At 34.3% G+C, this 24,867-nt stretch overlaps 1 protein-coding gene across 1 annotated transcript in view; it reads left to right on the forward strand.

The window, feature by feature from the left end:
- LOC123694872 (cadherin-99C) overlaps positions 1-24,867 on the forward strand; it is a 155,204-nt gene that overhangs the window by 39,818 nt on the left and 90,519 nt on the right. The window contains exon 2 of the mRNA XM_045640474.1: positions 24,597-24,646. The gene's annotated coding sequence lies outside the window, so the exon portion shown is untranslated. The remainder of the gene's footprint in view (positions 1-24,596; positions 24,647-24,867) is intronic.

Genomic DNA, 24,867 nt, shown 5'->3' on the forward strand with positions numbered 1-24,867 from the left:
GTATTCGGACCAGTCACAATGACGTCATCTAGCATGCACTATAAGTTTGCTCAACCTCATCTACATCTACTACAACATGAGAACGAAGCAATTTTGAAACTATTGTTAAGCTTAATTTTGAGATATTTAACTCTTAGTTTGCACTCATTCATTTGCGACATTTATGCTCAGCATTTATAGTACTGTTGAATCTATGATATATAAAAAAGCTTACTTATATAAAAAAACGTTACCCGCTCTCTATTTTGGCAAGAAAAAACTCAGGTAAGTGCCCGAGTTTCACTTAGTCACGCACCATTCAGCGTCGTGGCTGGACGTTCTTTTTATATTTTAATCGGCAGTTGTTATTACGAAGTACATGAGTGAGACATGTATTATGTCTCGTGCGTGAGAGTGAAAGAGAGAACAACTGTATTGGTGATAATGCGTTAGTAAGTAGGTATGTATTAATTACGCTGTTTTTAGTACAACGATGTTGGCGTATGCCGCGTCTACTAGTATAATAGGTCATTGTGTTGAATGTTAACTTTAATATCTTTCGAGTTCCAAGTCGATTGTTATTTTAGATGGATGGATGTTTTGACATTATGATCTTTAATATTAAACTGCTTTCGAGTTTATTTATTCGCGTAGAAGTATGTTTGTCTTATGTAATGTATTCCGTTATTTTGGAGGAGTGTCTGGGTCATATTTAATGTGTTATTTTAATTACTGATGTATTCAGTATAAGTTTTTAAATGCCAACTTTCATCTGTCCATCGTTTACATTACTCATAGATTGAACTTTGAACTGAAAACCTATACAAAGGTGCTTTGGATTTTGTATAACTTTCATAATTTGGGTAATTAATTGTGTTTTACTTATTAACTGAACTTCTGTTAACAATTGGTGCTTCTGAAGATTATTATCCAAGTTTTAATGCTCATTTTATAAAATTGTGTTGCTTTTGAGAAAATTCTTCATTTATTAAATTTCATGAAGTGTATGCGAAGTGATTATTATTATCTACGTGCTAACGTTACCTGATTTAATTCCCATTTCCTGCTCGTGTTTTAAGCAACAGCGACATTCCCATGCTCTTGCTACGACTTACTTTAAAATGGTACTATATTTTTTACATACAATAGACGTTTGACCGCTATCTCACACGATTACAAACGTTGATGCGATCTAAGACATGCCTAGGAAAGCCTATTTATATGTATTAAATGCAACTGGTTTTCTTTAAACTTTAGTTGGAAACAAGTTAGAAGTAATGGTCAACGTTGGCTCTTGTGTGAATGAATCTTGTTGATTTCCTTTACTTATGGAGGTTGATTAAATCTAATATTAGTAGATGAGTGTGTGAGTAATACAAAAGTATTGTCGGTACAAAATAACGTTTGACTAAAACGCGTTTAAACTAAGGTTTAAACACAATATAGAAGTCTTTTGCATTTAGACTTTTTAGTCAAATCATGACTTTCTACCTATTAGTTGTGTAACGTTACTTTTCACGTCAGCATTTGTAAAATGCCTAATTTATGATATAGTTAGGTAATTCACAATCTTAAATATGAGGAGTTCGTTATATTATAATCTTTAATCGTATGAAAAGAAAAGGCAACACAATACAATAGGTTAGGAAATTTTAATTCGCAGCCAAGTACCATCTTTAGATAAAAACTTTTATTGTTGGTCTATTCACCGTTACATCTTCAAACTGGTTGTTAATAATCCTCAATAACTTTGCGATATATCAAATTAAATTGGCATAATTACAATATGATAGCCCGTTGATTAGTTTAATTATGTTAATGCGGTATTCATAATGAAGTTATTATACCTGTGAATATTAGCATGTGAATACGCAAATACATCATGCATTATTAATAGATATGGTTGGGTTAGTATGTCGCCCTTTGCGTGAATTTCTTATATAAGTTTTAATCTAAAGGTTAATTGGAGATCATCGTTTTTACATTAAATGCTACTTTATTTTATCATATTTGTTTATAAGACTAACACGAACATTTTATTGTTGTGTAGGTAATGTTATTGTTTGAAAGTTCCTATGGCGATGGCTGTGTTACTTCTATTAATGAATTAAGTAAAATACGCAATTAACTTATTACCACATAACACTGAAGAGTAGCATCCAATTTTATCTTCGGATATTCTTTTGAATACCTGTCTAACAATTAAGGGTGTGGGAGCTTATAGTTAATACATAATATACCTAATGTGTAATAAGCTACTCTAAGTTCTAATCTTGTTAAATTTGTATTGTTAGTGTGTTTTTACTTTTTTGCTGAAATAAAATATTTTTTTTATTTTTTAATAATGCTTACACTACACCATACTTACTGATCTTTACAGGGATCCTGGTTTAATTTCTCAGTATTTACCATATTTCATCCACGTGTTAAATCATTAGCTAACTATCTATATGAACATATATATTCTCTGCATAAATCAAGTTATAATTTAATTTATCGAAGCCCGGGTCACCCGACTTCGTTTTATAGCGCATGCAACGTGGCTAAATATACCGGTGTTCTATAAAATATATGCCTTGGACTTAAACAGTTATCCTACACGTCTGAATAAATCACATTAATGCGCTTCCTTTAACATTAATATATTGGCTAAGAGCGTGTCGGATACGGCTGTAGATCAGGTTGCTAGGCGATAAGGATTTATTCGAAACTAGTTTTCACATTCAGGAAATGTATCAATAATTTGAATACGCATTATGCATGATTGTAATATATGGAGTGGAACCTTTAACACATGGCACAAAACATTAAGTACCTACCTACTGATTTTGCTTGGAATTTTAGCTAAACTTCTATAATCTCGAATTAATTACGATTTAAGACGATAATTTGCTGAAAAGTCAGTTTTTTTTGTTTTAATTAAAGACTAGTAACTCAACTCAGAACATCTCAAATACTGAAAAAATACTTGTACTTAACATACCAATCGGATTTTGCAATTTTCCGATCGTTGAAAATACTGCTATGATCATTGAGTTACTATGTACGTACGTAGTACATAGTAACTCAATGGCTATGATTATCATTTTGCCATTAGTTATTATCAAAATCTATACTATACGATCAGGGCATTTATGAAACTACTAACAGTATCCTACCGCTAAACAGGAAATTGATTCAATCTTCACATAGTTGATGAGTTATGACTAACCACGAAAAAAACGTTCCAATTATTTTAAACACAGCGTATAATACTCCTCCTCCTCCTTAAGTCGAAATCCTCACTGCTGAGGGTCGTGATCATTTTGGAATTGTGATTTCCTAGTTATTTTACGCCATTTAGCGTATAATATTAACGTATAATACTAGAGGTATAATTATTAATTCATTCTTTGCACTATTCGTACAGGTGGCTCACATATCGCAAAAAAATGATTCATGAGCTTTTCATGATCTTTGTTTTATTAACAAAAAGCGTGTAAAAAGTAGTACAATCGTTCGTGATATTGAGATTGGCAATGAATGGGTGTTTGTTGACGGAACGAGACAGGATACTGTAAAACATGTTGTTTTTAGTTCAGTTTGGTGTAGGCTTGTATTAATTAAGAACATTGAGTTTGTTGCGTTCGAGTTTATAATTAAGAATTTGTTTCGGGCGTCTTTCTAGGATTAGCGTGTAAAAAAGTGAAAAAGTGTTATAAATTATGACATATTGATCATAGGTACCTAATTTTTTCGACATTGATCTAATTATTTGTATTTATCCAGTTTTCTATCTATTAGGCCCTTTCTGTGTCAGGTCTTTAGTAATTCTTCTTTATCAAACCACTTACAACTAATCCCAATCTTGAAATCTTAATTTTTAAACAACATCATAATACGTGGTGTACTAAGCTAAATATAAATCTTTAATGTATTGACGACTATCTCCTTATCATTAATCTATATTATTTGTCTCATTTTCATCTTCTTTTATAGAAAGACTTTGCATTAAAAATTTAAAACTTACTCTATAGAATCTAAAGCGCACATTCTGTTCACTAAACCACCATTAGCTGAAATTCGTTTCTCACGTTAAGCACAAAGTGGTGTTTGTAGCACAGACCACATCCATCGTCTTATCCTATGCGTTATCCTGTAACAGGTATACTAGTGTGGTACAAGGTATGGGAGGTACCGAGTTGTTTATCTTGGCTAATTCTTTTTTAGCAAGACAACGCGTCAAATACACAAAGTATTTGACGCGTTGTCTTTTTGTGTGTGCATATTATCAGAAAAATTTCTGGTTGCGATTGCTAAACTTATAGTATTAATGGAAACTTCTTGCAGATAGATTTATGATTTTTTTTAAATAATCTATTACTGTCCCGGAATTATACACCTTCAACTATGCAAAACTTCGGAAAACTGCGTCACATAGGTACACACAATACTGCATAATGCATCGTATCCCATATTATTATCATAATAATTTATCGCAAAAGCTATTACCCAATCCACGTATAAAGTTACGCCTATTCTCTGTCAAGCCGGCCGGCACTGGTTCACGCATGCTTACGATGTTGTATTGTTCATTCTGGGAAATTAATGGCCGCCAATTATTTATTGTACCTATCCCGTGTAATGTGGAATTATCGCCGCAGTTTACAGTTGAATAACTATTGCCTTTTTCTGCTAAATATTATGTACAATTTGCTTTATGTTTTGTTTTTGATCCTGTTCTCATGGTTATTCTTCGTCTCATATTTTTATCGGCGCTTTGAAGAGGATATAGGCTTTCAGACATGATTTATGTGAATATACGGTTGTCACGTATGTGTACAGGTATAAATGAAAAACTATGGTCGTGACAAAACTCCTGTATGTTGCAAAGTCTGAGTAAGCGATAAAGATCAGTAGTTTGCGAAATCTTGTCTTTAATGTTTATCATTTTTAAATCGCGCTGTGACAAAATGCGGACTTAGGATGGTATGTTATAAAAATGCGATTCTGTGCGTAGCAAGTTCATTGTTCGTAATTCGGATTTCTATTTCCTTTTTTGTAGAAACTACCGGTTAAAATGAGTTATCGCTTAGGAGAATTTTTGGTGAATTAAAAAGTAAAAAAGAGAGTTTTTAAAGCACTGAAACATTTCTTCTTAAATTATTTCTTTAACTTAAAATCTGATGCACGATTAGCTCCTTGGCCATTTAGCCTCCTATTCATTTATTGCGTACAATTACTTCAAGAGTCACATCAAGTACAAGAAACCTTCACTTGCATATGCACATTTTCACGTTTGCCCTGTGATATTAACCTTGCCCCCAATTATTGTAAACAGTATCGATCTCAGTTAAGGTTTTTCAGATAACCATTTTCGATACTTAAGTTCCTTGTTGCATACATTGTTATTACAATTGTATGGAATACAAATGTTCACTTGGGTTTCAATAGACTATGTAAATGAATAGATCGCTAATACTTTGGATTATTGTCTGATCTTAATGTATGATCTTAAACACGAACATAATGGGGTCAATTTGGTGCCATAAGTGAACGAGACACTATTGAGGTGCACTCGTATATTATAGATTCCTACCTGACCCATATATAGATACTTAATTGTCCTCTCAGAAATTATATACTAAAGACTATACAAAGTTCTAGATACTTTATTGTGTTTGTTCACTATTAACACTAAAAGCACCTAACTAATGGTAATAAGCGTTTATGATATTGCACAGAGGCGTATAAAATTCATGAAATATAAGTCATGCCTATGTATTTTATTCTGAAGAGTATTTCGATTTACTTTATAATAGATGTCTTATTATAGAATGTAAAACTTGTCGCATAAACCTATTCAACGATTTTTGGGAGAAGATTAACATATTCATTTTTGTATAACTGCTCTACATCACTATGTAAATATAACCATACAGCGTTGTAGAGCTGAATTACGCCATCCATATAATAGATAACGTTTCAAAGCAATTCGATCAGCCAACGTTACACAAGATTTACAAGAATGGTCCCGCTTTGACTGGCAAATCGGCTGTAACTCAAGTTTGTGGAATGGGCACAGAATCACAAGGAATAGCTTCCTCGTGACATGAACGCCAGCCGTGTAATCCAAGTTATGAAGATGTGGGTACATATGGGGTCGTTATGGAACTGTCTCGGGTTAATGTAGTCATGATCCTGATCCCTGACATGGTTGCTGTTGAAATTATATTAGCGATTAACAATTATATCTTTACATGTCGTTGAGCTGATATGGTTTCTCGTTTTATATGCATATGATGTCGATGTTCAAAGATTATTGTGTTGTTAGCATGTTAGATTTAATGTATCGGGTCATAAAAGGACACATATCATGTTTACTAATTTGTTTTAAAATTTTACTTAAAGCTATACTAATATCTAACTTCTGATTTTAAAATGTGGTGAAGCATTACATGTACACACATAATTACTAATAGATTTTTTGTTCTCGTACTTTTTGCTTTTCATTTTCTAACTGAATATGGCACGTCTTGCAATTAACGGGTGCGTAATGTACGATCAAATATAAAGCGCTACTGTAACAGATAATTATATAACTCTGTAATCATAATTATAAACGTTGCTTGCATAACTCACTAATGGGTGTAAATAGTCGTTTGTTTTACGGCTATTTAAAATGTCTTTATGTATCATACATTGCACTTGTAAGATAATATATATGTCGTGGTCATATCGTAGATTTGATCATTTCATGATATGAGTGGCCATTTCACGAAATGGTCGCATATCGTGAAATGGCCAATTTAGTTTGGCCACATCATGATGTGGTTTGGGCAGATCAATGATAAGAAATCGTTTCACGATATGGCCAATTAACGCACGGTTTTTTCATGAAATGACCAAAATTATTTGATCATATCGTAAAATAGTTACATTAATCGTTGGTAGAGGCGCTGCAAGCTCTGTGTTTATGTGATAAGATGGCGGCCGCTGGCGAAAATTAAATTATTCGCAGTTAAAAACTTCATAATTCGTTTAATAACAATATTATGAAGAAAGTCATAGCAAAGAATTTACGACGAAGAGGTACGAGTACTATGGAAAATGTGGATATCTTATGTGTATTTTAGAAAAAATGCGACTTAAATAAAATAATTTAAGAAACTACTACTATATTATTATAATTGTTTGTTTTTTAAAAAGCGATCCGCTTCTGGCACTCGCCGGCCGCTGCCGCGGCACGCTCGCTTTGCTCGCTCGGCTCGTGCGTTGTTTATCAAAGTGTAACCTAACCTAACCTAATTGTTTTCTATTGCAAAAACGATTCGCTACTGGCATTCGCCGGCCGCTGCCGCGGCACTAACTTAAATGACATTAAACAAGTTTTTAGAATATAGGTAGTTATTCTGAAATTATTAAATATGACGGCGCGCCGATAATTACTGTATTAAATAATAATTATCTAGCATAGTTGATTTCACGTAGTTAAATTGTTTGTTTTGATTGTCAGTGTCAAACCCTTGTGTTGCTATTTTTAAAATGTTACAAGCAATGTTTTGGTTGAAAAATGTCAAAGTATTATGTTGTGTTGACAGTAATGAAAATATTGTGAAGTTAGGTTGTCACATTAAAAAAATAAGAGCGGGTAGTCCCGAATAGGGTGGTCGGTTGGCCTGATTGTGACAGCTGACATTCGACATTCGACTGTCAGTTGTGCACAGAGGCGCACGCGTACTAACCTATTGGCTCTTAATCTGTTTGAATCTTGATTGTTACGCAAAATTGTGAAGTGAAGTAAAATTTAATAAACTATCTGATTGTCGTTTGAGAAAATAGTGAGTTTATTTCGGTGTTCCCATCTCTACTAAATCACCGCTATGTCTGATAACGGAGATCATACCGCCGAGCCTTCCGACGTTCCGTTATCAGAAGTGGGATTACTCCGTGCATCTCAGGAGCAGCATGCAGCCCACTCAGGTCAGATTGAACAACCTTCTTTAGAAAAAGAGTGCGACCGTTGGAAAACACTGTTTGAATTGCAGCAACGAAGTTTGACAGATTTGATACGGGCAATTCAAGAACCTCGGCTATCTGTATCAAAAATAGCTTTACCCGAATTTAATCCTGACCTTCAGGATAGCGATGCTCGTGCTTGGTGCGAAACAGTTGACCTATGCTTGCAAGAAAAACCACTTTCTGGTGGAGACCTGATAATAACCATGAGTAAAGCGCTCAAAGGAACTGCGGCGTCATGGCTAGCACAGTCTAGTTATCCTGGAATAACATGGGCCCAATTAAAGGATCTATTTTTAGCTAGATTCGATTTCGTTGAAACTCCTGCAGCAAACTTATGGCGATTGTTTAATGGAAATCCAAAGGAAGGTGAATGCTTATCCTCTTATGCCAGCCGATTTATGAGTGCAATAATGGCAAGATGGAAATCGTTGTCAACGGAACAAATTGCCATTGCTGTTACACTAGCACACGCTGCAAAAATCGAACCAAGATTGCAGAGATTGGCTTTTACAACGGAAATAGACAACCGTATAAAATTGCAACAAGAACTTATGGCATTTACGTTTAGAAAAAGAGGACCTCCAGCTCAAGAGAAGGCGACATTAGCTGTAGAAGCAAAGAAGCCGCGTCCCGAGAACTCTCGTAGGTGTTACAATTGCAACAAGTTCGGACACGTGGCTACTGAATGTCGATGGAATGGTAATCGTGATGACACTAAAGCACGAACCGAAACTTCAAGCAACTCTGTAACTCATGCTTCAAAGGAAGGCAGTGCACCGAAGAAGACTATCACTCCAACCTGCTTCAACTGCGGTGAACAGGGCCATATCGCAACGCGGTGCCCCGGCAAGGAGGCGAAATCCAACGAGACTCGAGTTGAACGTCGTGTGGATATCTGCACCATCAAACCAGCTACTGATCATCTTTCGGACGAAACCGGTGAGCAATTTTCATTTTGTTTCGATTCTGGGGCCGAATGTTCTTTGATAAAGCAGAGCTTAGCAGAACGACTTTCTGCTAAAAGATTATATGGTGCAGTGACATTGCTGGGGCTAGGTAACGCTAGTATACATTGTAACATCCAAATTTTATCGACGGTCTCGATTCAAGCCTATACGGTACAGTTGTTGTTTCATATAGTGCAGGATAGTAGTATTTCGCATGACATAATGGTAGGTAGAGATCTACTCATGCTAGGGTTTTCGGTTGAAGTTGAAGCTATCGACACCGATATACCTGATGGCCAGAGACAGTCACTAATCTCTATACTCAAAAGGTATTCTGATAATTTTGTAGAGGGCACACCTACTAGCAGAGTTAGCACCGGACAGCTAGAAATTAAACTTATAGATCCTAACCGCACAGTACAACGTAGACCTTACAGGCTTAGTCCAGATGAGAGAAATGTAGTTCGAAGTCAGATTAAAGAGCTTTTGTCGGCCGGTATTATTCGCGAAAGTAACTCTCCATTCGCAAGCCCAATTTTATTGGTAAAAAAGAAGGACGGCACAGATAGACTTTGCGTGGATTATAGGGAGCTTAACAGTAATACGGTACCTGATCGATATCCTCTGCCCCTTATTTCAGATCAAATTCAACGCTTAGTGGGAGCAAATTATTTTACTTCATTGGATATGGCCAGTGGATATCATCAGATACCTGTAAGTCAGGACTCTATAGAGCGTACTGCTTTTGTGACACCGGATGGGCAGTTCGAATACTTGTCAATGCCTTTTGGACTTCGAAATGCACCCTCAATCTATCAGCGCGCGATTAATAAGGCTTTGGGTACATTGACTGAATCTTTCGCGGTGGTTTACATTGATGACGTCATCATTCCCTCACGCGCGGTAGAGGAAGGTTTGGAACGGTTGCAAATCGTTATGAAAACTTTGACGGATGCGGGATTCTCTTTTAATATTAGAAAATGTGCCTTTCTAAAACAAAGAGTCGAATATTTGGGCTTCGAAGTTTCAGCAGGTGAAATACGGCCAAATCCTCGTAAAATTCGAGCTCTTACTGAACTGTCACCGCCGCAGACCGTGACCCAACTGCGCCAATTTATCGGATTAGCCTCTTACTTTCGGAAATTCGTCCCAGGCTTTTCGCAAAAAGCAGCTCCGCTTTTCGGCCTTACGTCAGGAAAAGGGAAAATTCACTGGACACCTGAGCTTGAGAAAATTCGTAAAGACATTATCGACATACTGACAGACAGACCTGTGCTAACGATATTCGACCCGGACCTACCTACTGAGTTGCATACGGATGCAAGCGCTGAAGGTTATGGCGCAATACTTATGCAAAGAATAAACGGTAAATTACATGTTGTAGAGTACTTCAGCCGCCGAACCTCCAGCGCTGAATCCAATTACCACTCGTACGAGTTAGAGACGTTAGCTATAGTAAACGCTGTTAAACATTTTCGTCACTACTTACAAGGGAAGAAATTTTTGGTAGTGACCGACTGCAACGCTGTCAAAGCATCCAAATCAAAAGTTGACCTCACACCGCGGGTCCACAGGTGGTGGTGTTTCCTACAAACTTTTGATTTTGACATAGAATACCGCCAGGGCAAACAGATGGGTCATGTAGATTTCCTGTCACGTAATCCTTTACCGAATAATGAGCCAGTAACTAAGGTCGAGCAAAAACGAGTTCAATTAACAGAAATCTCTGATACGTGGTTACAAGCGGAACAGCAAAAAGATGATGAAATAACTTCCATTATAACGAAACTTCAAGCAAATGAACTCGACAGTGACGTGGCTAAAACTTATGAAATTAGGCGCGGTCTACTTTATAGGAAAGTTGATAGAAACAACAAAAGTGTTTGGTTACCAATCGTGCCTAGAGCATTTCAGTGGGCTATAATAAACCATGTTCACGAGAACATAATGCATTTGGGCTGGGAGAAAACCTTGGAAAAAGTATACTGTCACTATTGGTTTCCGAACATGAATAAATACGTACGCAAATTCGTAGAAAACTGCATTACTTGTAGGGTTGCGAAGTCTAATTCCGGAAAAGTACAGGTGGAACTACATCCGATCCCAAAAACTACGATTCCTTGGCATACGATCCATATGGATGTAACTGGAAAGCTTAGCGGAAAAAAAGATACTAAAGAATACGTTTTTGTGTCAATCGATGCTTTCACCAAATTCGTGGTTTTATATCATACGCGCAATATAGATTCGAACAGTGCCATTAAGGCATTAAAACACAACGTCTCTCTCTTTGGCGCACCGCAACGAATAATTGCAGATCAGGGCAGATGTTTTACTGGAAAAGACTTTAAAGAGTATTGTAGCGCTCACAATGTTAATTTACATCTTATAGCTACGGGTAGTAGTCGTGCTAACGGTCAAGTAGAGAGGGTGATGTCTACGCTTAAGAATATGCTGACAGCGGTTGAGACAAAGAATACATCGTGGCAGGATGCACTACCCGAAATCCAACTTGCTATCAACTGTACTATGAATAGGGTGACAAAAGCAAGTCCGTTGGAACTTTTAATCGGAAAAGTAGCTAGGCCTTTAGGACTGCTCACGTTAGAGACAGAAGAGACAGACATTGACTTAGATTCTGTTCGAGAACACTCGGCACGAGAAATGGAGGCAAGCGCTTCGTACGAGAAAGCTAAGTTCGATAAAAACAAAGCAAAAGTTAAAAGGTTTAAAGTCGGTGATTATGTGCTTTTGCAAAACCATGAGCGAAACCAAACAAAATTAGACTCAAAATACAAAGGTCCGTACATAATAACTGAGCTGTTGGATGGCGACAGGTATCAACTAAAAGCTCTTAACTCTAATAGGACATACAAGTATGCACATGATCGCGTGCGTGCTATGCCTGAGTGTTATGTTCCCTTGGAGTTAAGCGCTGGACTGGAAGTCCCTGTCAACCAGGCCGAGTCAGAATGCGCCAGTGACGGCGATGGTGAGTTAATTAGTTATCTTTGGAGTTTATCACTATTTTGGTAGTACCAGTTAGCCTAAGTGGCAAATACAATCCTGTGTGGCTTTTCATAATTATGTGATGCGTAGCCTGTGTGGCAGTTGCAAGCCTGTGTGGTATTTTAAGAGCCTGTGTGGCAGTGTTAGAAGCCTGTGTAGCAAATAGGAGCCTGTGTGGCAGATAGGAGCCTGTGTGGCATTGTTAGAAGCCTGTGTGGCAGTTAGGAGCCTGTGTGGCAGTTAGGAGCCTGTGTGGCAGTTAGGAGCCTGTGTGGCAGTTAGGAGCCTGTGTGGCAGTTAGGAGCCTGTGTGGCAGTTAGGAGCCTGTGTGGTAGATAGTAGCCTGTGTGGCAGTTTGTAGGCTATGTGTGATAACTTATGACAATTTATAGTCTGTGTGACACTCAAAATATTGCGTAGTTTGCAATCAAGCTTATGCTTATGTGACGTAATTGGACTTATATGGAGCTTTTGAACTGTGTGCCTAGTTTTGAGTGTGACACACTTTGGTCAGGATGCCCGAGCGGTGCTTGATGTAAACCATTCTCGTTTGCTTGTTTACAGATGATTCAGATGAGCGAAATGACTCCACACACGAGGACGTGTGAATATGCAGGACGGCCGTGACGGCGCGCCGATAATTACTGTATTAAATAATAATTATCTAGCATAGTTGATTTCACGTAGTTAAATTGTTTGTTTTGATTGTCAGTGTCAAACCCTTGTGTTGCTATTTTTAAAATGTTACAAGCAATGTTTTGGTTGAAAAATGTCAAAGTATTATGTTGTGTTGACAGTAATGAAAATATTGTGAAGTTAGGTTGTCACATTAAAAAAATAAGAGCGGGTAGTCCCGAATAGGGTGGTCGGTTGGCCTGATTGTGACAGCTGACATTCGACATTCGACTGTCAGTTGTGCACAGAGGCGCACGCGTACTAACCTATTGGCTCTTAATCTGTTTGAATCTTGATTGTTACGCAAAATTGTGAAGTGAAGTAAAATTTAATAAACTATCTGATTGTCGTTTGAGAAAATAGTGAGTTTATTTCGGTGTTCCCATCTCTACTAAATCACCGCTATGTCTGATAACGGAGATCATACCGCCGAGCCTTCCGACGTTCCGTTAAATATTTTATGGACTCTTTATATTTTATACGATCTGGCCAAATGTGGATGACCAAATCGTGAAACGTTGACGATTTAACGATCTGATCAAACTATGTTGGCCATTTCACGATATGCGACCATTTCGTGAAATGGCCACTCATATCATGAAATGATCAAATCTACGATATGACCACGACATATACACACACTTAATAAGAAAAAACACTATTATTAACATTCATGATATTTTTGATGTCATTTTTGTTATTTAAACTAGTTAAAAAACAGTTTAAAAAAGTTCTGTCTTGGACGTCCGTGTATCTGTATGTGCGGAGGATTTTCTTGTTAACACGATAGCGACCGAAATACTTTACTAATCGAGTCTTTTTTTTTCTCTTACGCTTGAGTATGCTCAGGAATAGAACCCTTTCATTTTTCAGGGTCTGATTCGATGTGGTTTAATTGTTATTAAATAAACAAAAAAAAATATCGACTGTTCTCCATAATTTTAGTATATCTATATATATTCTTTATTTTATATTTTTTTTTATATTTATAGTGTACTCAAAATTCACCATTATAAACTCGATTCTTTATACTTTATGCCAAGGTTTAAAAAAATAAGTTGGTAGTCAGTCCCTTAAACCTGCGCAGTTTCACATCTAGGTGGGGCCACAAGAAAAATAGCTCAATTATTACGGTACCGCTTTCTTTACTTTTCCAACTGTTTTGAGACAGTACAAGAGCATTGGCACATGAGAACAAGTGTATCTACATACTTATATTATATACATTATACACCTTTATAAATAATCAATTTTATTGTAAAGGATGAGATTATGAGGCGTGCACTTTTGGATTTTCCAAACTTTTTCTGAATATAGCTTTTTATCTGCTGTGCAATGGTTTTAAAATATTAATGTTAGTCATTTTTATTTCTACCATGAAACCCTGTCTCACATTAAAAGCGCAGTAAAAAACTCTCTTTTATATTAGAATTGTAAATAAATTATTCTAATCGTTTAACCAGATATGTCACAGCACACTATCTTCGGAAATTGAATATACATAACATGTTATAACACGACCATAAAACTTTATTACCTTTTTAGGTTACGAAATATTACCACAATATTACTATTGTTAATATTCAACGCCATTGTGATCGCCTCTTTCAATTAAACTAATAAAATAAATCACAGCTTTATTGTGCGTGTTGGACATTGTTATGTAACCAGAAGTATCATAGAGCGCAATAAACAAAAATTATTGCGACATGCTAATCTTTGGGCCGGAGCGTCGCGCTGTCTCTGTAAAACCAATATTTGTCTATATTTTAGGTGAAACGTTATAATTCGTGTGCTTTATGTGTTTAGGAATACAGATGCTTTTCAAATGGCATCTTAGTCATCCGTAGGTGTTTGTTTAGTTCCGTTAGACGTTCACCTGTGTCGCGTCTGTATGTTAATAGATGATCCCGCTAATAGTACGGGAGCTAGCAACGTTTAAAAAAAAGTCATTTTAGTATAGTTGGGTTTTTGATATACTGTTCCTCTTGCTATTTCGGTTAGAGTCCGGGCTGTCTGGCTGGCCGCAGTGGTTGCGTTTATTAGTGCGCATCTTATCTGCACAGGAAAATATCCTTAATTTAAAGTCATTTTTTAACGCGTAATTTTTAATCTTTTGCCTTTAGATAGATCCATCAGACATAATTTTTTTTTTGCAAGACGTTTTTTTCGTTGTAAAATAGGTGCCATACGCAATTTTTATTTCAAAATAACTAAAATGTCATCGAAATAAGTGAAATTACATCAACATGAGTCCGCTTAAAAGGTAAGTAATAACTTTATTATTTATATTATATTATCCTTTTTTAATACTTATATTGAATAATTAGTAAACTAATATTTTTAATAGATGGTTTCATATTTATTACACTTTTGGGTATAAATATGAATTTGATGATATTTGTATTTTCTAGTGTTTGATTTTACGCGAGTATTATACATTTTGAAATTAAAGACTTGGGAAAATAATACAATGAATAAATCGCGTTTAAAATCCGTTAAAAAGTCTTTAATTTCTTGATGATATTTGGTTTTTATCAAGTTTACATAAACGTCATATTTGAGGTTCGTTGGGAAAAAGGAGGCGATATGATAGATTGTTGCAAAAAACTGTAAATAGTAAAATGAATATTATATATAGTATAAGTAACACAGTGATTACTTATCCTTCACTGGGACTCATGTTGATGGAATTTCACTTATTTCGATGATATTTTAATTATTTTGAAATAAAAATTGCGTCTGGCACCTATTTAACAACGAAAAAAACGTCTTGCAATAAAAAATGTATGTCTAATGGATCTATCTAAAGGCAAATGATTAAAAATTACGCGTTAAAAAATGACTTTAAATTAAGGATATTTTCCTGTGCAGATAAGATGCGCACTATTAAACGCAACCACTGCGGCCAGCCAGACAGCCCGGACTGTAACCGAAATAGCAAGAGGAACAGCATATCAAAGAACCAACTATACTAAAATGCTCACTTGTCAACGTTGCTACCTCCTAGAATATAAGGTTCCTTATTGGTACAGATGGCAAAAACAATCCTAGCACAATAGTGAGTATTGGAAATGCGGTCATGGTGTTTTCTTTCTTGGAATTATGTGGAACACGGTACATTTCTTTTCATTTTGTTTTGAAACGGTTTATAATTAAGTTTATTTATATTTTCTGCTTATTTAAAATATAAAATTTTACTATATATAACTATTGTCAGTATTAAAAATTGGTTAATCGTCTAAATATCATATTCTATGGTCGAGTGAAAATAGAAATATGTTTTTGATTTTTGTATCTTGCATTGTATGATGTGCCTAATTAACGCGATATGCGACTTCATTTCAAACACAAGGATGTTACATCCATACGTTATTAGACAGATATATTTACAGTCATGTTCAAATTCGTCCCGTAGGTGGACAAGACACGCATACATTCAAAACATGTTCAGCCCGACACAGAGGTTAAGTGATTTCGTATTGAATAACTCAATGGAATGTGTAGGCTTTACATGCAATCCGTTATGGGCATAGATAATACAGATAGTGATGAATATACTCTGTGATCAACCCCTTGTGAACCCGGTATTATTAGGTAGTGTTATAAACTGTATGTAGAGAATATTATGAACTGCATGATGCTTTGTGATTAAGGTTTTGAGCAGTAGTGTAAAAATCCATTTCCTTGTTTCGTTCACTTTTAGTTGTCCAAGTTCAGAGGGCTCTCATTTAAGAGTTAATTGAAAATCTTATCATTATTTATTATCTTCACATTGCTGTAGTGTATTCACTAATAATTTTATAAATCGTACATACATCGCTAAAAGTCTTTTTTAAGGATACAATTAACATTTCTCTTCAAAGAGCACAACCTTACAGAAGAATTTGTACAAAGCTTTTATAGTCATTGTGAGCAAGCTCATATAAGTATATGACTGTATTGACTCAAGTTAACACAAGAAACTACACATGTCCTTTTATCCTTTATTTAGCCTTACCAATTCTCACTCCAGTAAATTCAAGGGACTATTAATATCATACGTAACTTACGTGTTAATTAAGGCAATGAACGCAGTACTGTCGTAAAGTTAATGATCCAACGCTTTTAATCTTTTGAAGCTCTTATCTTGGAATCTATAGGACAAAGAAATGTTTTGTGAGGACAAACATAAAAATAAAGAAAAAGTTTTATTACGTGTTGGGAGGTTACTTTCATGTCCTGAATATTATGTGAAAGTGAGAGGATGTTTATGAATACTTGTTGCAGCGCAATGATTCGACAATTACTGTACTTTTAAAGAAGCTTGTATGTTAATATATAAATTTGAATAGTATATTGGATTATAGTTAAAATTTTCGTATAACTGTTAACTATTTTACTTCATTTCTAGGCACTCGTTGAGGCAGAAACATGCATTGAAAACGGGAGGTTTTCGATGTATGTTTATATCTTGCTTGCTTATTCGTTCAATATATTATGAGCTTGTTAATTCCTTTTTATGTAGTCGCTGATGTTCTTTAACATTAACCGCTTTGCCGCAAAGTAAGTTATCTCAATTTTAGCGACTATTGGCTAATTCATCTTTCGTAAATACAGGTCAGATTAATTACCACATTGTAGATAATTTGTAAGATATTTTATCTTCCGCTATAACTCCACCGTTCTTCACGTTATTAAATATTAATTTGTGCTTTGATGTTGAAATGTGTTGACTAGAGAGGAAATTACGCGGGTTTAATGAAAGGTTAGAACAGGATTATTAATGATTTTGCTAATGTTTTCGTTGATAGGATTTCGTAGGTAACTCTGTAACTCATCTTAGGAACAATTACTAACAATGACATTGTATTTTGGCTCTTATTAGTCTCAAGAGAAGATGCAATGATGCAAACCAAATTTGCTATAAAAGTACCTTCATAAATGAAACATAAGACTCTATTTTAATGTATTAAGATAAACGCAAAGTTAACAAGCAACACAAACACATCAGAATGTATCGTAATCAGCGATAAAGCTTTGAAATAGTAACATACCTAATGGGCTGTTTACAGTCACAACTTAGATTTATCTGTGTCCTTTAATTTGCATATGCCATCCGCTAAAGTGTTGCTAGTGTCATTAAAGTTGACAGGACGAGTGTGGTCTTGCCAGCATGAATAGAAAAAACTAAGCATTCTTTAATGGGCTTTAAAATCTATTTTAACTTTAGCGTGTTAATTAGAAGACGATATGCAACTTTTGAAATGGTGTTTTGTTCTCCTGTTTATGTTTTTATGTAATTATTTCTGGAAAAAGTGTGTTTAAGAATTAAGCAAAATAATACTTTCGTTCAAATGTTGTTTAAGACAGCTTTTATCGCGGGTAGCAGTTAACATTGATAAATTTTGTGTCAATGCTTGCACTAATTCAATAAATCAATAGATTTCAACTGACGGAATTAACCAATAACATCGCAAATTTGTTGTTGAAACAATATTCGTTACTGTCAAAGTTAGCTTTATTGCTTGTTTGAGTATCATTTGTAACGCAATGTGATGTATGGCCCGTAATATAGGGCAGCGAGAGAACACGCGCTTTATCAATAGTATATTTAATCATATTGACGTTGGGTGTGGTTGATCGATTTTCGTTTCACAAAAACTGGCAACTTAGAAAAGACATTGTTCAATCGCCAATAAAAAGTTGAAATTGTCAAAAGCAGTGTTCTATTTTTAAAATTTGTTTTTAATCAAAAGGCCCTCGAGACTGGCTGAAAAAAAAGAACACCGTTTCTAATTGAATTAGATTAAAAAAAAGAATTACGCGCGCTTTACGCGATGCGCAGAAGGCGATCGTCTCGCCCGCGGCCCGCGCCCGCCGTGCTATTGACCCAAAACAACTTTTTGTACGAATAACGGGCCGGCACACTTGATTTCTTATTGACGTTTAACTTAATGGCTTTGGAGTACTGTGAGTTACGTATACGTTTGGCCTAACAGTTTCTGGGATCATCTATCAATTTTGATCACTACTACCGCGTTTGTTCTTCCATTATTTATTGAAGCATCTTTTATTTATTTATTTATTTATTTATTCAGGGCCACTTACAAAACATACACCAATAAAATAACAGATATACAAGATACAAATATATATAGCTAAGTGTTGTTTTACTTAAAAGTTGCCACGGCTTGTTAACGGACAAAAATAAAAGAAAAATATACAATTTATTCAAATAACTAAATGACTATTTTGATAATTATTAACAAAATAAATCTTAGTTAAAAAAAATACATGTTTAATTTTAATACAACTGCAGACTACCTACATTAAAAATAAAATTCATTAAAATATAAACATTTAAATTCATAAAAATCAGTAGGGAATATAAAATATAACTTAATCCACATTTAAAAAATTAATATCACAGCAAAATAAATAGATTTACAGTTAATACAATAAGCAGGTAGGTAATTAATTATAATCTGACTAATATGTACATTAATCCATTAGTCTAAACAATAAAACGTAAATTTCAACTACAATTAAAAACCAATTATCAACAGTTATTAACAGTGTAAATAATGTATATGACAATGTAAATAGAGTAGTTAAACCAATAAAAATAAAATCAATAGTAAACACAAGGCAAACACACAAAACTTAACCGAGACCAATGATGTTAATCATGAAACAAATGAAGCAACAACATTATTTTTGAATTTTGGAAGACTGTCTGAGAATATGTCTATGTCTATTGCACATATCATTATCTTATGAAGTTTGGTCTGTGATATTCATATTTTTATTGACCCTGTCATAAAGATTACATTCTTCTTTCATAGGCACTTTCGCGGATCAAAGCAGTAGATACGGTATCTAAAATATTTTTTATAGCCTACTTCGAAGATAGAAAAAAACAATTATAAACAATACAGCAAATGAATATTCTGATGATTAAACGAGATTTGTTTATTTACATGTCTTCTAGTCTACTAGGTATACCACTAACTTGAGGCCATATAATATGTAAATCTAGCAGAAAAATAGCTAATATTGTTATTTATTATCGACATATTATAGGTAGATAGATAATGAATGTTATCATGGGTAAATGTTTGGGATAGCCATGAAAATCTAAAATTATAAAAAAAAAATAACTGTATGATATGTCTGGAAAATTACCAAACTACCAACTTTAACATAATATGCATAAGATTTGATTGCTATCAATTAAAAAATTAACTGCGGCTGATCCATCATAAAAGTTTCTAGCGGAAATATAAAATAACTGTACGCCGATAACCAGTTTAGGCAATACTGCACATTTTATTTGATGATCACGAATATAGCCTATAATTATACACGAAATCACATATCACATATCACACAAGAATAAAATAAATTTATTAGGCACACCAAATAACAGAATAAAATAACGATAACAAAATGCACTCTTAAAGGCTATAAAAACAATATAATAGTGTATATAAAATAAATGTATGTGTAGAATTGAATATGTGTCCTCTAATTGTAAAATAAATTTACCAGACATTTAGCTAAAATTCCAAAATGAGCACAACCATTGACAGAGATGTATGACCGTGTATTCGCAGGCAGTTTAAAATTCATATATGTATACAGTACTAATAAATAAAGCATGCGAACGTTCTATTTAAGATTGTAGATTCGTAAATCTTAGGAGCTCGATTACAGATACTGGCAATTAGCTTCCCGTAGTTGGCAATTGTTCTACAATTACTGCGAGTACACTTATCATTACCTCTTATCACTCTGAAAATGCACCCAAAGTTCGTAGAAAGTAATGAAATATACATTTTCTGTCCGATTCTGCGTAGAATATGAAATTGGTTTTGCGTATTTCTATTGTTTTAGATTAAGATTGAATTAATTTCCATGGATTAAAATTTAAATGATATTTATCGATGCAATACTTACATTAAAATAACTTACTAATTAAATTACTTTTAAGATACTGAACATGTTTTTAACCGCCGATTTTGTTTTATCTCTCATGAATTCGTTGCTTTCAATGAGTTTCTGTTAAAAGCCAGGTAAAGAGAGGTCAAAATGGACTGCTATTAAGATGCAAGCATTGAGTCCATATATTTATTTTTATGTTTGTATTATCCAAGTATCTTTTATTGAATAATTTAACGTTGCTCACATTATGTACATGTAACAATAATTGCTATTTATTTTCATCATATCACCATGATTAACTCAGCGTGTTATTACCTCCTATAGGAGGTCTTTTAATTAAACCCAGTCCGTTAACCAATTCTGCTAAATATTCCAGCTAGGTTTATATTATGCAGCTATCGAATATAGGAAATGGACCTAATGCTTCGCCGTTTTAAACATTATCTTCGATAGTCCACGCCTTCTATCTATAAGCGTTTATACAAGGGGACGGAGTACTGGTAATTTTTTAATATACCTACCTAACAATAGCTGAACCTATGCAATCTTAGTAGATATATGCTTATTGATACATTCTATATTTGTTAGAGAAGCTCAAGTGGTTCCGTCGTCCATAAATAGCTTTCGATGCTTCTATCCTAGCCAGAAAAACTGAATTAAATGCAGTTTTTCTGGCAAAAAAAAAAAGTATTTATTTTTCATATTAGTTTTCTTTTAATGGAAAATAATCAGATGTATATCGAATGCACATTCGTTATAGTTGTATTTTGCTTTCTGTTTATTTCAGTAGAACCTCCTGCTGCGTGAAGATACGAAGGCTAATAGCATGTTCGGAATTATCTGATAAAGTTACCTTTATACTTTATTAAAGGAGCAAATATCCCTTGCAATTTTTAGAGAAATTCTTTTTAAAAGATTCCAATAGCATGTTATGAAGGTAATTACCGAGATATAAGCTTTATTCCTGTTAAGAGCGCTTATTCAATTTAACGCAAGTCAAAATCTCCGCGATCTATTACGATAGATCGCGGCTTGCGCTATCCTTTTACTATGAACAGCATAGGTCCACAGGAGAGCGCCGAGCAACATGTCCTCTCTCTGGGAAGGCTCGCTGCCGACTGATTTTAATCGGGTCGCGCGCAGTGTTTTATAGTACTTTAAAAAAAATTGTAGAAAAATAATAGAGGTACCTTAGTTGATTTTTTAAATTTTATCTTATAAGTAATACGTTCTTTTATTGCAATATGTATAAATTATATTCAACTAAGTCAAATATCTTGGTGAAAATAATCATTTTGTCGAGTATAATTTCTAAAAAAATTCACATTGTTCGGATTTTAATTTCGTAAGTTAGGAGTCCAAATTAAAAAAATCTTTTAACTAACTATTTTAATAAGGATTTTTGCAGTTAGTTAAAAAAAATGTGTGTTAGATCTGTCAGCAATTTCAGATATTTTTAGCTTCGAAATTGACACTAAAAGTGAAATCAAGTAATCATCGGCTCAGTTATCTTGATGGTATTCACAAATACTGTATTAATTGAAAAAAAACTCTTAACTAACTATATAGACAATAAAATTCCCTAAAATTATTAGTAATTCATATGTTTGTAAGATAAGTGGTTGATGGACAATCTGGTTTGAAAAATCACATATTTGAGCCAAACAGCGCACGGACCGCGTACACGGCCTTAATTAAGCATCGAAACAGTAGCCCTTTGTCCCTATTCGTGTTTAGGTACTATTTGAATATGCGATAAAATTATCGCCTTACGTAATAAGTTTTTACGAGCGGACAGTAGACACTACCGCTAGTGCTTGTTTATCTCACGGCTGAATAGTTTCCTAGCACGCTAAGATATTTGAAAGATTTCTACAATTATTGGAGAAGTGTTTGAGCAATATTTTGCAAATAGTTTTCAGAAATATTCGCCTTATACCTTGGTTCTTGAACCTTCATATTCAGACTGTCCTGCTTTTCTAATGTTATTGTGTTCCTAAAAACAAAATAATAGACATCACACGTTTATTTCGTAGAATTTGCCATAGTGCCTATTTATGATGTACGTTTTATCTCAGTCCTACGTTTTTATAGTTCAAGATGTTGAATATGTATTTTATTTTTTTTAATATAATAGGTTTTAAAGCTTAATTTTTAATCACTTACTTAGTTGCTAATACGTCGTCCTGTGGATACAGGATAATATTTAAATGTTCTATTACACAAATAAAACCCATATCAATAAAATTCATCACCCCGAAATCACTAAAGTCATCAAAATAACGATTACCATTCGCGTGCACACAATTAATCATAAACTTACATTAACATATCATCTCTTCTAGTAATGGTTTGTCATTACCGTTTACATTTACATAAGCACTATTCCGCTGACCCAATGAGAACGAAGCATTAACATCTATGCATCACGATTTCGATCTTTAAAACAACAACAATAAAGTTCCTTTTGCAAATATACGGATATGTGAAATGCTATACCATTTCTTCAAAGGTCGTGTCAGTTGAGTCGTCAGTCATTTGAGAAATAAAATATTTCCTGCGTGTTACAAATTATTATTATATACGATAAGGCTATATCGTGTTTCTAGTACTGTGCAAAAGTTCACAAGAGCGGTTATATAAATAATTGTAAATCGTCACAAAAAGTTTTAAAGCAAAAACGCCACCTCACTTCATTATAAAACTCACGTTACGTATTCAGAATGAAGAAATATAAAAAAAAATTACTTGAACCAATCCCAAAGCTTGACATGACAAAAATCTTATCGCACTACTAACATTGCATTTCCTGGCGAATTAATAAAATTAAACAAATGAATACCGTTATTAAGGTAATTGTTTGTGTAAGCACGAACGTCTTTATAACGCTAATAATGAAATCACGATTGCTGCCCGGTGTAGAGTAACAAAGCACGAACGGACCCCGCGTCACACATTCTTCAACTATTGCACCTAATTTATCTCCTTGGAAATGTCTGGCTTAAGCAGTGCTTTCTGGGAAATACAATATACGGTAGCCTGTTTCATTAGCATGTGCTGTAATGATTTTAAGTCTCTAACTCGTAAATTTATTTGCTTTCAAACAAAATTCCAATTACTGTATGTCCATTTGTTCATAAGAAATATGTTTAAATTTACATCAAAGTCATTCAAGTATTGATTATAGGTGGTAAATTGTAAAAGAATTCTGTTCCACTTAATTGTATAGCTGCAATATTTTGTTAGACGTTTCTTTTATATCTTAGTTTTTAAACCGCTTTTTAGTAATGATGTAAATGCAATCGTCTATTCACAATTACAATGATTCTGTCTATTACTTTTTATAAAAGTCATCTAAACAAATGACATTTTCGAAAAAACAAAGATTCGCAATCGAATTGTATCTTAACATAGGTAGTCCATTCAACTTTAAGTTTAAAAATAAACGTGTACGTGAGTTGCGAAATAAAAGGTAGTCATTTTACACGAATAGGTTTCGTTTCGTTTTTTATGAATCAAGTGTCAACTCTTCTTTAAAGTCATTTATATATAAACGATTTTTATACCACCATTTTAATACAAAGACTATTATTCACTATTAAATTATTGAGCTGGACAAAGGAAATGCAATATTGCAAAAAGTAATTCATCTTCCTTTGCTCGCCCTTGAATGTTATCTGATTTATGCATTTCAATCGTTCGCACTTTGAGCGATTAACACGTAAGTTATTCTAAGAGTGTGTATTCTGAATTAAATGTATCGTTTCCAAGAATCAAAGTATTTTATAGAAATTTTAATCGATGAATAAAAAATCAATAAAACTTAAAACGAACGTGTTAGGATGGTATATCTGACAGGGATTCACTGCTCATAAATTTTCTACTAATACTAAATCCAAAGCATTAGAGATAAATGGTAAAAGAGATGATATGATATAAATGTCTTATCATAATCGATTTATATCTAGAGAACAAGTTATAAAGATGCGCAGCGTATTAAGGTTTAAGATAAATTGATTTCCGGGTTAGATGCTAATGTAAGCCATTTATTGTTCTCAGATCCTACGATGGCTGTGCGGTTATGAGGTGGAGCAATAAACGAGTCTCAGGTGAGCTTACTATGCAAATCTCGACAAACATTTACGTCAGGCTTATAATGAGTCTATTTTAGAATTAATCGACAATCCATTATGGATGAAAGCTCCGGGAAGGTGTGGCGACGGCGGTTTCAAAGCTGGTGGAATTAGTCTACGACCTACGCACGTTTGCCTGAATAGAGCTATTAAATTATTATGACACGCTTAACGATGATTTACAATTTCGAGTGCCA

This window comes from Colias croceus, chromosome 10, assembly GCF_905220415.1.
Source record: "Colias croceus chromosome 10, ilColCroc2.1".
Classification (NCBI taxonomy): Eukaryota; Metazoa; Arthropoda; class Insecta; order Lepidoptera; family Pieridae; genus Colias; species Colias croceus.